Source organism: Sphaerodactylus townsendi, linkage group LG08, assembly GCF_021028975.2.
Source record: "Sphaerodactylus townsendi isolate TG3544 linkage group LG08, MPM_Stown_v2.3, whole genome shotgun sequence".
Lineage (NCBI taxonomy): Eukaryota > Metazoa > Chordata > Lepidosauria > Squamata > Sphaerodactylidae > Sphaerodactylus > Sphaerodactylus townsendi.
Window position 1 is genome coordinate 43,052,616 of NC_059432.1, and position 12,342 is coordinate 43,064,957.

Consider the following 12,342-nt stretch of genomic DNA (forward strand, 5'->3'; position numbering starts at 1 on the left):
ATTTCTATCCCATACAAGCTATAGCCATGGCCAAATATCAGTAAAACAGTGGAGTTTTTTTGAAAATAACTTTCTGACTTGTCTTTGTACTTCATTCAGTGGACTAAGACCCTCTTACCATGAACTAGGCCTGGAACACCATCACATCTGCCACAGGCCCATATTTTCTGGATGGCTTTGTACCAGGGACGTACAGCCCAGGGGGACATATGGGGTCAAATATCCCTGGGCGGCAACCTTTTAGTCACACGGGGGAGGTAAATCGCTGTAAGGGCCTAGTACCCCAGTCAATAACAAGACTCTAGAATGGCTTTTAGAATTTTATTGAAACAGTGTCTGACCCATATGGCCAGGTAGCTGAGACTGAGGTCCTAGCTCCCTGGCTGAGGTCCTAGCTCCCTGGCTTACAATTACAATCAACTAGCCCCCAACCTTGCATTCCCCATATCAGCATTAGAAAGGGCAGTTGAAGACAGTTGTAGTAGATACATTGTTTTGGGAATGGCCTAGCCATTCCCGGAAGAGGAGACATTAGGAGGAATTGTTAAACTCTATTCACTACCTTGCAGCAAAACAGGAAAGCTGAACCTCTGACCTGAGACAGGGCTGATGCAAGACCAACCACTGAAAGGCATGCCCGGGCATGTCTGAGGTGCTTTGGCAGGCCTAGAATGGCGGGGCCTGACAATCGCCCACACACTCCTCCTCCTTCCCCCCGCGGGCTACATTTTCCCTAGATACACCTCTGCTGGGGGTCCCCTCATGCTAGCCATCAGCCTGGATTTCCAGAGCCACCAGTTGGGCCTCCTGTTGCACTGCCACACGGTGCCTCACCAGTGCACTGGTGCTTGGCTCCAGCCTCCTAGGCCTGGTGCGGGGCCAGACTCACCGCATACTGGAGCTACAGCCACTGCAGTTTACTGTCACCCCGGGGCAGAGCCTCATCCTTCTTAACCTGCAACTTGGCCACCACCGCCGCCAGTTTGAGTTGCTTGTTGCCGGCCCTGGTGATGCCAGTCCACTCCTCATGGAACTTGAGGAAGATTCAGAGGTGGCGGGATTACGGCCACACTGACAGCGAGGAGTTGCCCACCGGTTCTCCGAAGTATTACTTGTGGCATGATGACCAGTTTCTCAACTCTTCGGATGTGGAGAGCAGCAGTTTTCTAAAAAAATATTGGCAGATGCCATGAAAAATGTAGGTGGGTGCTTTCGTATCCACATGGACCACCATGGGGACCCCTGAATTAGAGGGAGAATGGGGAGGATAAAAGGGGGGATCTGAGAAGGTGGGGGAGGGCATGGGGGGGCAGAAAACTCAATTCTTGTCCTGACTTCCATTTTCTGTTGATACGCTACTGCCTTGTACAGTCTGTTTGGAAACATACATCTTATACTTTCTGTAGTCTCTAGAAACTAAAATTGTTACCAGATCTACCTGTGATCAGACAGGAAGGCCTGTTTTAAGCAGTGCTCTACCAGTTTTCCATAAATGTACCCTGGCAATACAGGTTAAAATGGATGCCATTTCCAGCCTTGTACTATAGGAAAAGGATCTGCCTGGACAAGTCCCTTGGTCCCCTCATTGGAATGCACAGCAGCAAACTATACCTATCCTCTGATTCTGTCAGGAGAACAATGGCCTGATTCTATCAGGAGAACAATGGCCAGGCCCTGAGAAACAGAGGCTCATTCCGCACATGCTGAATAATGCACTTTCAAACTGCTTTCAGTGCTCTTTGAAGCTGTGCGGAATAGCAAAATCCACTTGCAAACAGTTGTTAAAGTGGTTTGAAAACACATTATTTTGCGTGTGCGGAAGGGGCCAGACGCTGCCCTCTGGACTCAGCACACCTGTTCTATTGTTCACAAAAGATATGTTAAGTGCCAGCTTGCCTGATACAATTGAAGCTTTCTGACAGCTATTTTCTCCTCTCTAATCTCATCAGTTCTTTTTCCTGTCTCATTCTTGGAAACCACTACCTCACTTTGAATCGGAATAACCCTGAAATTGTGATTTCATCAGTTCAACTCTAAATCTAATCAACTGTTGGACTCTTCCTGGCTTGGAATCATTAAGCCAACATCCATCCTATTGTGCTGGAGGACAAGAACTTTCTTTGTCTAGAAAGACTAAGCTGTCTTAACATTGCTAGAGGGATAAATTTTCCTATAACTGGGCTCCTCACCCCACAGTCTTTGCTCAGTATTGACTAACCTCTGGTCTAGTACACTGCATCCAACACTGCTTTCACCCCACCTTTTGGACTCCAATGTGTGCCATTGGACGCTGCTTCCTTGACCTTCCTCTTTAAGATAGGTAAATATTACCCTTCCCACAACAATCCGCAGTTATCCTGTCACACAAAGCAACATCTGTATCACAAATTCCCCAGTCTAAAAGGGACAACCCTGCCATTTTGGTTAACAATGTAAACATGCCTGGATACTTTGCTACATCATAGCATATAAGCATCTTGCCATAGCAGTAACCAAGCAAGATAGGAAACATATAAACTGAAGTTTAAATGATTCCAACTGTCTCTAACTGCTGATGCCAGGCTTGAAAAACAGTCAGGCTTGATACCTGATGTTCTATGGTTACCGCATGTACTTCTTATTTCTCTCTCATCTTGCTTACATGATAGAAATATGTTGGAAGGGAGAACAAATAATGAACTGTATGTATTCATATATTTAGTTATTATTTTGCTTCCTGCACTTAAGGCCATTTACAGAAAAACATAAAAACAGTAAGTCAAACAATAATCCAAATTAGTATATTTTACTGGCCCCTTTCTCCATTTGACAAATTGTTCTATTAATTACTACTAATAATTAGTGACAATTAATAATAATTCCATCTCTTATTGTTCAATGGTATGACTCAACCATATTTTCTGCACTTTCATCTTCTGGTTTAAATTTGAGATTTTGGAAATGGTGAACATTTCCCACAATTTCCAATTTATCCCTCTTTCCTAATAGCTTGCTTTTATATTTATAACTAGCGGACCCGGCCACGCTTAGCTGTGGCTTCCGTGGGGGGGCGGGGGTTAGGAACAGAAGGGAGGAGGAAAGGGAGAGGCATACCAGCTGTTCCCTGCGGGTTGGCATGGGACAACCCGTCTTCCTCTCCCTGTGTGTCCTCGGCAGTTTGGAGCAAGGCAGGAAAGGGAGGAGGAAGGGGAGTGGCATACCGGCTGCTCCAAGCGGCTTTGGTTGGCATGCTCCTCCTTCCTGGGCCGGTGATAGTCCACAGCTGTTTCCCGGTGTGCTGAGGGTGGTGAGTTCGGCGCAAAAGGGAGGAGGAAGGGGAGAGGCTGACTGGTGATTTCCATGGTTTCCATTTGCTGTGAGCGCTCCTCAGCAGGGGGCCTCGGCTGGTGGAAGCATGCACAGCAAGGCAAAGGCAGGCAAGGCACGCCCCCCTGCAATACGGCGGCCCCTCATTGGTCCGACTCTGCAATACGGCGGCCCCTCGTTGGTCTGCGGTGGCTTTCCCTAAACGTGAGTTTTACTGGGCTCAGGAGTGACCTTGAAACATGCCCACCAGAGGAATGGACGTCGTGGCCAAATTTGGTGGTGATCCGTCCAGGCGTTTCGGCATTAGGGCATCAGTAACACATACACAGTTAACTTTATATATATATAGATTTGTGAGATTTTAATGATTTTATGTTATTGATTTTATTTGTAAACTGCTTCAAACTGGATTGCAGATATGCAGCATATAAATTACTCAAATGAATGAACATTAGGGTACTGTTGCTCTCCAGCACATATATCTTATACTAACCTCATACATACGAGCAATTTGCACAATGACTGGCTATGTGAGGAAGGGCAGTGGCACAAGCATAATGGCCCTGCCCCTTTCCTCCACACTAGCACTGAGTGGTCTGCATGGTGAAAACATGCAGAAGAAGTGTAACACTTGAAAAATAATTTCACTGATCATGGGGATCGACCATACACATGGACAATTTTTCACAAATTAGAACCATGTATACAACATAATGATGGTGGAAAGGTTGGGGGGGCAGGGGCAATATGCTTGTGCCTGCTCCCTTTCCCCATGAGGTCAAACATGGATGGGTGTGTGCAGGCTTACTGAGTCAGACCATTGGGCAGTCAAACTTCAGAAGCTCTCTGGGGTCATACATGACGTCTTCTACCTCACCCACTAACTGGATGGGCTGAGGTTTGAATGGATTGAATCTGGGATCTTCTGCATACCCTCAATAAATAATCTATCACTGAATCATAGCCACAATACTCGCATACACTACATCATAGCAAAAATGAGTCTTGTGATCTCATAGATGTATCAACTCTATAATTATCCAAGCATAGAGTAGAAATCCTCCTATGCACTTGACCAATAGAAAAAACGTATTTTCCTCCTGTAATTTAATTAATATACATATGTGAACAGTGCAATAGTCACCGGTGAAAAAACATTTCCAGTAAACCAGAAGACTGGTGAATTGCTAACTCATCAATGTATTTCAAGAAATAATATTTTTCAGAACCTAAAGTACAGGGAAAAATAATTTAATTAGCAATCTTCCTTCTTTCAATGGTATGGGTTTACTGTATGGGTTTATTGAAGGGGCAGGTGAAGGCTTAATAAACCAGAATATGGACTTCTAGAGAGAGGAAATGGGGGGGGGCTTGCTCAGTAAGAGTTTATGTTTTGTTTTGAGGGTTTTACCTAATGGAGAGGGCTGTGTGTGGATAGTGAGTAAATGTACCTAGCCCCATGGTGGCGAACCTTTGGCACTCCAGATGTTATGGACTACAATTCCCATCAGCCCCTTCCAGCATGGCCAATTGGTGCCAAAGGTTCGCCACCACTGACCTAGCCTATGTTAGGACCCTGTAAGTGAATAGCCATAAGCTAGAACATCTAAACAAAGGAACTGTACAAGCTGTGAATATCATATGAAATATCTCCAAATCTGCCATCTGAGTAATCTTAAGTGCTATGCTAAAAAAAACCAAAACTATGTCTATGTGCCAAGCTCTCTTGTGTAATTAGTATAAATATATATATTCTCTTTTGCCTCTTATTTTGTTTGCTTCAGTCATCTATCTTCAAGGTTAGCTCACACAGTTCTCTTTCATTTGCTCTCTGGCTTGGAAAGTACATTTGGTTCTTTTTATAAGCACATCAGTATCATATTCTTAGGCTCTTCGTCCACTGAGCTTATTTCCACAAAGTTGTCCATTATGAAGTAGCCAATGGCAAACAGCTGAGTCATTGCAAGAGCAAGAGGCAGTATTTCTAAACTCAAACTAGCAGCTCCATCAAAAATATTTCCGTCCATTAATCATGATTGGTTTACTTCTCTATTAAATGTGCATTCTCTGTTATTTGAGTCATTGTAATCCAGTTCTGCAGGTATATGGGTATAATCAGACCCCTTTCATTGCAAGTAGACTGTGAGGCAAGTAATTTCATAATTCCACAATAAGACAGCCTATCTTATTTTGGATTTTTTTAAATACATCAACTGCTTGGGGTTTTGTTATCCATCAAGTGAATTTTTATCCCACCCTTCCTCCAAGGAGATCAGGATGGTGTTCGTGGTTTTCCTGTCCTCCATTCTTTCCGCATAACCACCCTGTGAAATAGATTAGAGTGTATGAGGAGCCCAGGACCACCCAATAAGCTTCAAAAAAGAGTGAGAATTTGAATCCAGGTTTCTCAGAATCTAGTCAGTGTAACCTACCAGCCACTACACTACACTGGCAGTTTTTACAGAATTCTGGAAATTATTATGACATCTGTTTAATCCATTAATTTATTTGTACACAAGACTTGCCTTGGCGATTCAATAAATAATTTACATAATAAACATAAGAGAAATACCAAAATTTAGGTTCAACGGATTGTATGGGTCTCCTACTTCTCTGAGTTGTGAGATGATCCAGTGCTTACCTGGATTGATTCTGTTTGGAAGAGAGATCACTGGAGGTGTGTTAGTGATGAAAGGTTAAATGCCACACAGTAGCTTTGAATTTAAAATATTTTTGCTCAAACCATCAAAAGTTTTGCTCAGAGGTTTGGAAGTTCTGTACAGTGGTGGTGAAAAATTAGAGTGAACATTGGTTGTGAGTATAAAAAAGATAAATATGATAAGTATCATGTTAATTAGAAAAGCATATATTCACATAGTTTGGCCCATTTTTTAAAAAAAAATCAAATATTTGACTTCAGATGTACCCAGTGTAAATGAATTTCAAAGTTTATTAATAATGTGAAAAGTGATTTCATTTTGATTTGTTATTTGCTACCTTGTAATTTCATTGGTCATCTATTAATTATTTACACTCTTTTAATTTCATTATGTGTCCATTTGTCTTATATTAAATCACTGAAAACTAAACATACAAAACTTTGGAAGGACTTGCACTTTCTTATTAAAATATAATCTTCCGCATGCCCATTCAGAGCGTCTAATATTGTGATAGGAATGCTACTCATACAAACATGTCTTGCCTTTTCGAAATGAGTCACATAAAACCCATAGACAATAATTTATTAGAGTGATTTTCCTCTGGGTTTAATTGCTTATTGATTTTAGGATCTCAGATGGTCAAATACCACTATATAGTTAGCTCACAATTGCTATGCAGGTACAATAAAACCTCCAAGTTACAAATATCATGGGAAATGTTCATAAACATGAACATTTTGCCCCTTCTCTTGAAACCTTTTCCCACCAGTCACCTGTTGTTCCCAGCATACTTAAAACATCATCTTCCCATATTCCTGTCACCTGAATTCTGAAGAACAAACTCCTTTCATATTTAGGGTTGACCAGACAAAACACCAACAATGTATGTTTGGTAAGTCAGTTCAGCTTTTTGAGATTTTCATCTATGACGGTTTGTTGAATGTTCTAGTCAGACCAAACAGACAACTTTCTTAATGGGTTACTAAAAACTAGTGCGCTCTCTCCCAAATCAGTTCCAGATTATGTAAGATATTTTTTAAGTCACTGAATGTATTTTTCTTATCTTTTCTTCATCTTTTGGAGAACACTTTTTAAAATAGAATGGAAACCCATGCAGTTTGCTTGCACTTTCTTAAACACAAATGGTTCAACTGCCTAGCACAGTGATGGTGAACCTTTTCGAGACCAAGTGCCCAAATTGCAACCCAAAACCCACTTTTTTATTGCAAAGTGCCAACACGGCAATTTAACCTGAATACTGATGTTTTCATTTAGAAAAAATGGTTGGCTCCGAGGCATGCATTACTCAGGAGTAAGCTTGGTGGTAGTTGGTGGCTTTGCTTTGAAGCAACCGTGCAACTCTTCCAATGGGTGAATCACGACCCTAGGAGCGTTTATTCAGAAGCAAGTCCCATTGCCAGCAACCGAGTTTACTCCCAGGTAAAGGATCACGCTTTAGTTCTTTGTATGAAAATCAGTGGGGTTTAACAGCACTTAACAGGGTTACCTACACTGCTTCCCCAAAACTAGGTCTTAGGTTTAATGCTAATAATCGAGCCCAGCGGCCCAGGCCAGCCTAGATGTGTGGGGGGGGGGACATTCTGTTTGCACACGCCCACAGAGAGGGCTCTGAGTGCTACCTCTGGCACCCGTGCCATAGGTTCGCCACCACTGGCCTAGCACATAGGTCTGCATGCTTGGGTTTTAGAATTCTCCACCACAGAGTCACTTATTCTCTGCAAATGTACACTATGACAAACTATTGTTGTAAATAGTTACTAGCAGTATCTGCTTTCAATGCAGGCTCATTATCAGTGATCTAAAACTGTAAAGTTTCATTATAAATGTGTTAACGTAAAGAGGGCAAAACCTCTTTCATTAAATTGACAAGATATATAACAAAAAGTTTTAATAGCTGAAAATGGGCTGTTTACTGCCATGAAACAGACGATAAATAGCAGCATAGGCTCACTGGCTAGCAGGAATGAAAGACTAGGAGACATAGGTTTTATGCTAGCATTTTTTTAGTGGCTTTTCATTCCCACCCCAAGGGACAACCCACCTCTTGGGCTCCATCAATCCACTCTTTTTCTACGAACCCTCTGCCACCTCTCAAACCTGAGAGTGATGAATTAGTAGAGACAGTGTATTGCTGTGTACATGTCTGCCCAGGGATGAATTGAGAATATTCATCTCATTTCACTTGTGACCTTTTTCTGTTCTGCAAACCCAAAAGGTCTGGGCTGCATAATAGCATCTCAGAACAAAAGATAAGCAAACCAACTTATAAATATTTGAATGTTTGCTTGACCTTATGATTTTAACAGACCATGTTAATTTTTAATTGCACAGTCAATATCAATTATACAAATTAAGTGGTAATAGGCATTTGTATTTTTTAATGAATTAAGCTGATTACATAAATCTTTAGCCAAGCAATGGCTAATCTGAGACACAAACATTCCTTTGATAAGATACATACAAGCAAACATTTTTGTGGCAAAATGTTATCAGATACTCACAAATAATTAGATTTGAATGCTGAGTTTAGATCATTAAATGGTAATAATGGGAGAATTCCAAAGCAGAGTGCTGTTCAGTAAATTCTGTTGTGATCCTTTGTGGCTTTGGGTTCTGTTGCTGAAGTCATTGATGTTTCTTTAAGAAACAACATTCACTATATGTAATCCAAAGAAAATCTACACTACACGAAATGAAGATACAGCATATGGACTTCATAATTATCTAGCATCTGGATACTGTTGCAATAATGAAGGTACAACTTTTAAGGAAAAGGGCAGTATTCTGAATTTTGCAAGGATTTTCAGGATCCCATTTTGAGAAAGGATAGTAGCGTACTTGTTACCACTATGACCCGTTCCTCACGAGCCTCACAAGTGGGGATGCACCAGCATACTTGCCACCAGTGTGATCCCCAGAGCCATTCACATGGTGCCCAGGGGCCCACAGGGCCACGTTCGCATGGGTACACTGGTGCAGATCTCTCTTACCTCGTCTCCCAGCCATCGTTGCACTGGCCAGGGGACACGCCCCTGTGGCCATGGCAAATGCCTCCAGGGCCGAAGGCAAGGAGGCGGGTTCCTTGGTCTCTCCAGAGCAATGGTGGCCAGGGGACAAGGTAAGAGGGATCTGTGCCAGTGTGGGGGAAAATGCTGATGTTTCCCAAAAGACTCGCTCATTGAACGAGTCTGAAAAAACTGTTGTGGGGGGAATGCACAGCTGCCTACACTCCAGCAGGGACAGCAGTACGAAGTCCTCCCACACAATAGTGTTTTTACTGGCCCCACACTGGTCTATCTGGCCCATGCAGAACAGACCTCAGACACAGCTAGAAATGTGTGCAAAATAGTTCCAAACTGTGACAATGCCTCATCAAAAAAATTCTACATCCAAATATCCAAAAACCTTTAATGGCATAAACAAGATAAGTATTTACAGAGTAAAACTAAATTTTTAACAAAACTTCTCTAGAGCTGAGGGTTTTGTAAAGGAATCTGGTGATGTTCTTGTGATGGATGGATGGGAATCGCTGAGGAGGGACGCTACGAGGTCCCCATCTGATTTCACTTCTTTACCTTCCTGATGACTTCGAGGAAAGCAGGGCAATGGAGAGCGAATTGGTTGCATTTAAGAAGGATGCATTTAAGAAGGATGTGTTCAGTCGATTCCGGAGAGCCTTCATTGCAGGGGCATACTCTATTTTCCTGTGGCTTGTTGCTGTATCTTCCTCTCGTTTGGGCAGTTGGGAGAATTTTCAATCGTGCCATCATGAAAAATCTGTGTAGATGGGGGATAATCAGATTGTTGATTTATTTAGGCATAGAGTCGGGGAGAGATGGGGAGATGCCGTAGAACATGAGGGAGCAAGTTCTCTGGGCTCCTGCAAGGAGCAGCTGTCCATCAATGTCAAGGGTTCGTTGCTTTAGGATCCGGAATGCTTGGTTCTTATCTAGCTGGAGAAGGTGGTCGAACGATATTCCTATTTTTTGAATTTGGCTGAGGATTGTATTTTGCCAGGTATAATTAGATAGATCACTTAACAGAAGCTAAGTCAGGCTGTTCCGAGGGGCTCTGAAGTGGAGGCGCAGCCAGTATTTGAACACTGCAAGCCAGACCCGAGCAGAAAACGAACAGACTCCTGTCTCTAAGCAGAGGACTTGGAAAGAGACTGCGTTACGGAGGCCGAATAGGCAGCGGAGGAACAGTGATTGTAATGTCTCTAGTTTGGCTGCTGTTCTCGCTCCCCAAATAGGAGTTCCGTTGAGTAACTGAGACAGTAATTTGGAATGAAATACCTTCAATGCTGCTGGGAAAAATTGGCCACCTTCAGTGTAAAAAAATCTCGTAATTGCTTGACCTTTGCTTTTTGTTGTATTAGTGGCCACTTGTATATGAAGGTTCCAAGACAGGGAGTGGTGGTAGGTGATTCCTAGGTATTTAAAAGAGTAGGCTTGTTTTATCTGCATGTTATTCTATATGAAAAAATTCTATATGAAATTCCTGAGACATAATCAACCAGGAATATTTTCTGTTGCTAACCTCATCTGTCCTATGTCCCCCAAAATAACTACTCTGTGGGCTTTAGATTACTGTAGCTTCTTTTCTGTTCTCAAGGCCAGCCAAAGTAAACCAAGAAACTATTTATGATATACACTCCCCTAGCACATATGCTTCTTTTGATTGACCATGTGTATTTGTTTCTGTATATATAAACAGTTGGGTATAGACGTAATGGATTATGTTTTTTAAAAGTTAATGCTAGGGTTGGACATGCTTACATTTAAAATTACCACCAACTCAAAATGCATGGCAAAACATCTTACAGCAAAGAACATTTATGATTGTTTGCAAATCTGCTTGCCCCAGGCACCTTTCAAATTGAGAAACAGGACATCAGCTCGGGCCCAACTAGTTTATTTAATAATTAAACTGATCTGTGACATACTATTAAATATGCTAACTTATTTAAAAGGCTAAACTGTACCAGGCAGCTGCTCCGGGCTGTCTTCGTTGGCCAGACCCACCTTGACACCAAACTCAGCCAGGATCTTCTGCTGGCCTTGTTTATCGTCACCTGCACACAATGTGCAGAGAGATGCCCAGCCCCAGGATCCTCCCCTGAACAACTATCAGGTTCAGAAAAGATGTTGCTTAGCACCAAGAGTGCTCTTTCCCTGCCACACCGCCAGACATGTGCTGTTCCAGACAAGCTCTCCATTACTGCCAATTGATCAGAGTGATCCCTGCCTGTCCTTATCGGCCCAGACTGTCTATCCCTGCCAAAGCAGTTACAGCTTAAACAGTCCAAAGACCAGGCCTATTTAACCATCCTTCACTATGACAGGCAAAACAAGACTCCCCTTACAGCCAATCTGAAGAAATACCCAATCTCCCTCATGATTCAAAAGGCAACCAGCTAATCTCATGATGTTTGCTTGGAAAAGGCACAGCCAGAACATAAGATGGGAAGCTGCACTTCCTCACTGGCTGCTACCCAGAGAAGCTACCCAATAATACCTTGTACCTTCTTTGAATCCCAGTGGGCCAGTGCATACTGAGCCCTTCAATGCCAGCAATTCCAAATCCAGTTTTATCATGACAGTGCCTCAACTGCATTCATTCATTCATTCATTCATTCATTCATTCATTCATTCATTCATTCATTCATTCATATTAGCGTTCAGGTCTCTTTTAATATAAAAGGCATTTTGGAGTGGAATCCTAAACATACTAACGCTTTTAAGCACATTGACTTCAGTAGATTTCAACTGGGCAAACCACCTCTGAAAAACCAGCGGGGTCACTGTAAGTCTGCTATTTGTTTGGAACAGCTTAACAAAAGCAAAATAAAACTCTGTTTAGGATTTCACTGTTTGATGTCTAATGCATGCCAGCTCAAAGGCAATTCATATTTTGTTTCTTTTTCAAACAATACATACTATCTTTTTTCCTTGGGGGCATTTCCCCAGATTGAATATGTTTAAATTAGCATTGAAGAAAGCATTCAGTGTCTGGGTGTCTATAGGTTGTCAAGGGTTAAGTAACCACATTTCTCAGTATGCTAAGTGTCATTTGGAAAGTTCTCATGAGTGAACCAATTGTTTGGCTTTCCACTTTTCAGTATTTGGTTTCTTGTTACATGAAGCATGGAGAGTTTAACTAAGCTGTTTTTCTCTGTTTAAAGAAAAGTAAATTGTGAATCCCCTAGAGATGTTCTTCAGTTCTATTTCTAGTTTCCACATAGGAGCTCTCAGATCAAAATATCCTAAATGAGGGATCTTGCTGAGCTCTACTGTTTCATAATACATTGCAGTCTATGGAACTATCATATTGTTGAATAAAAGCAAAATGTCTT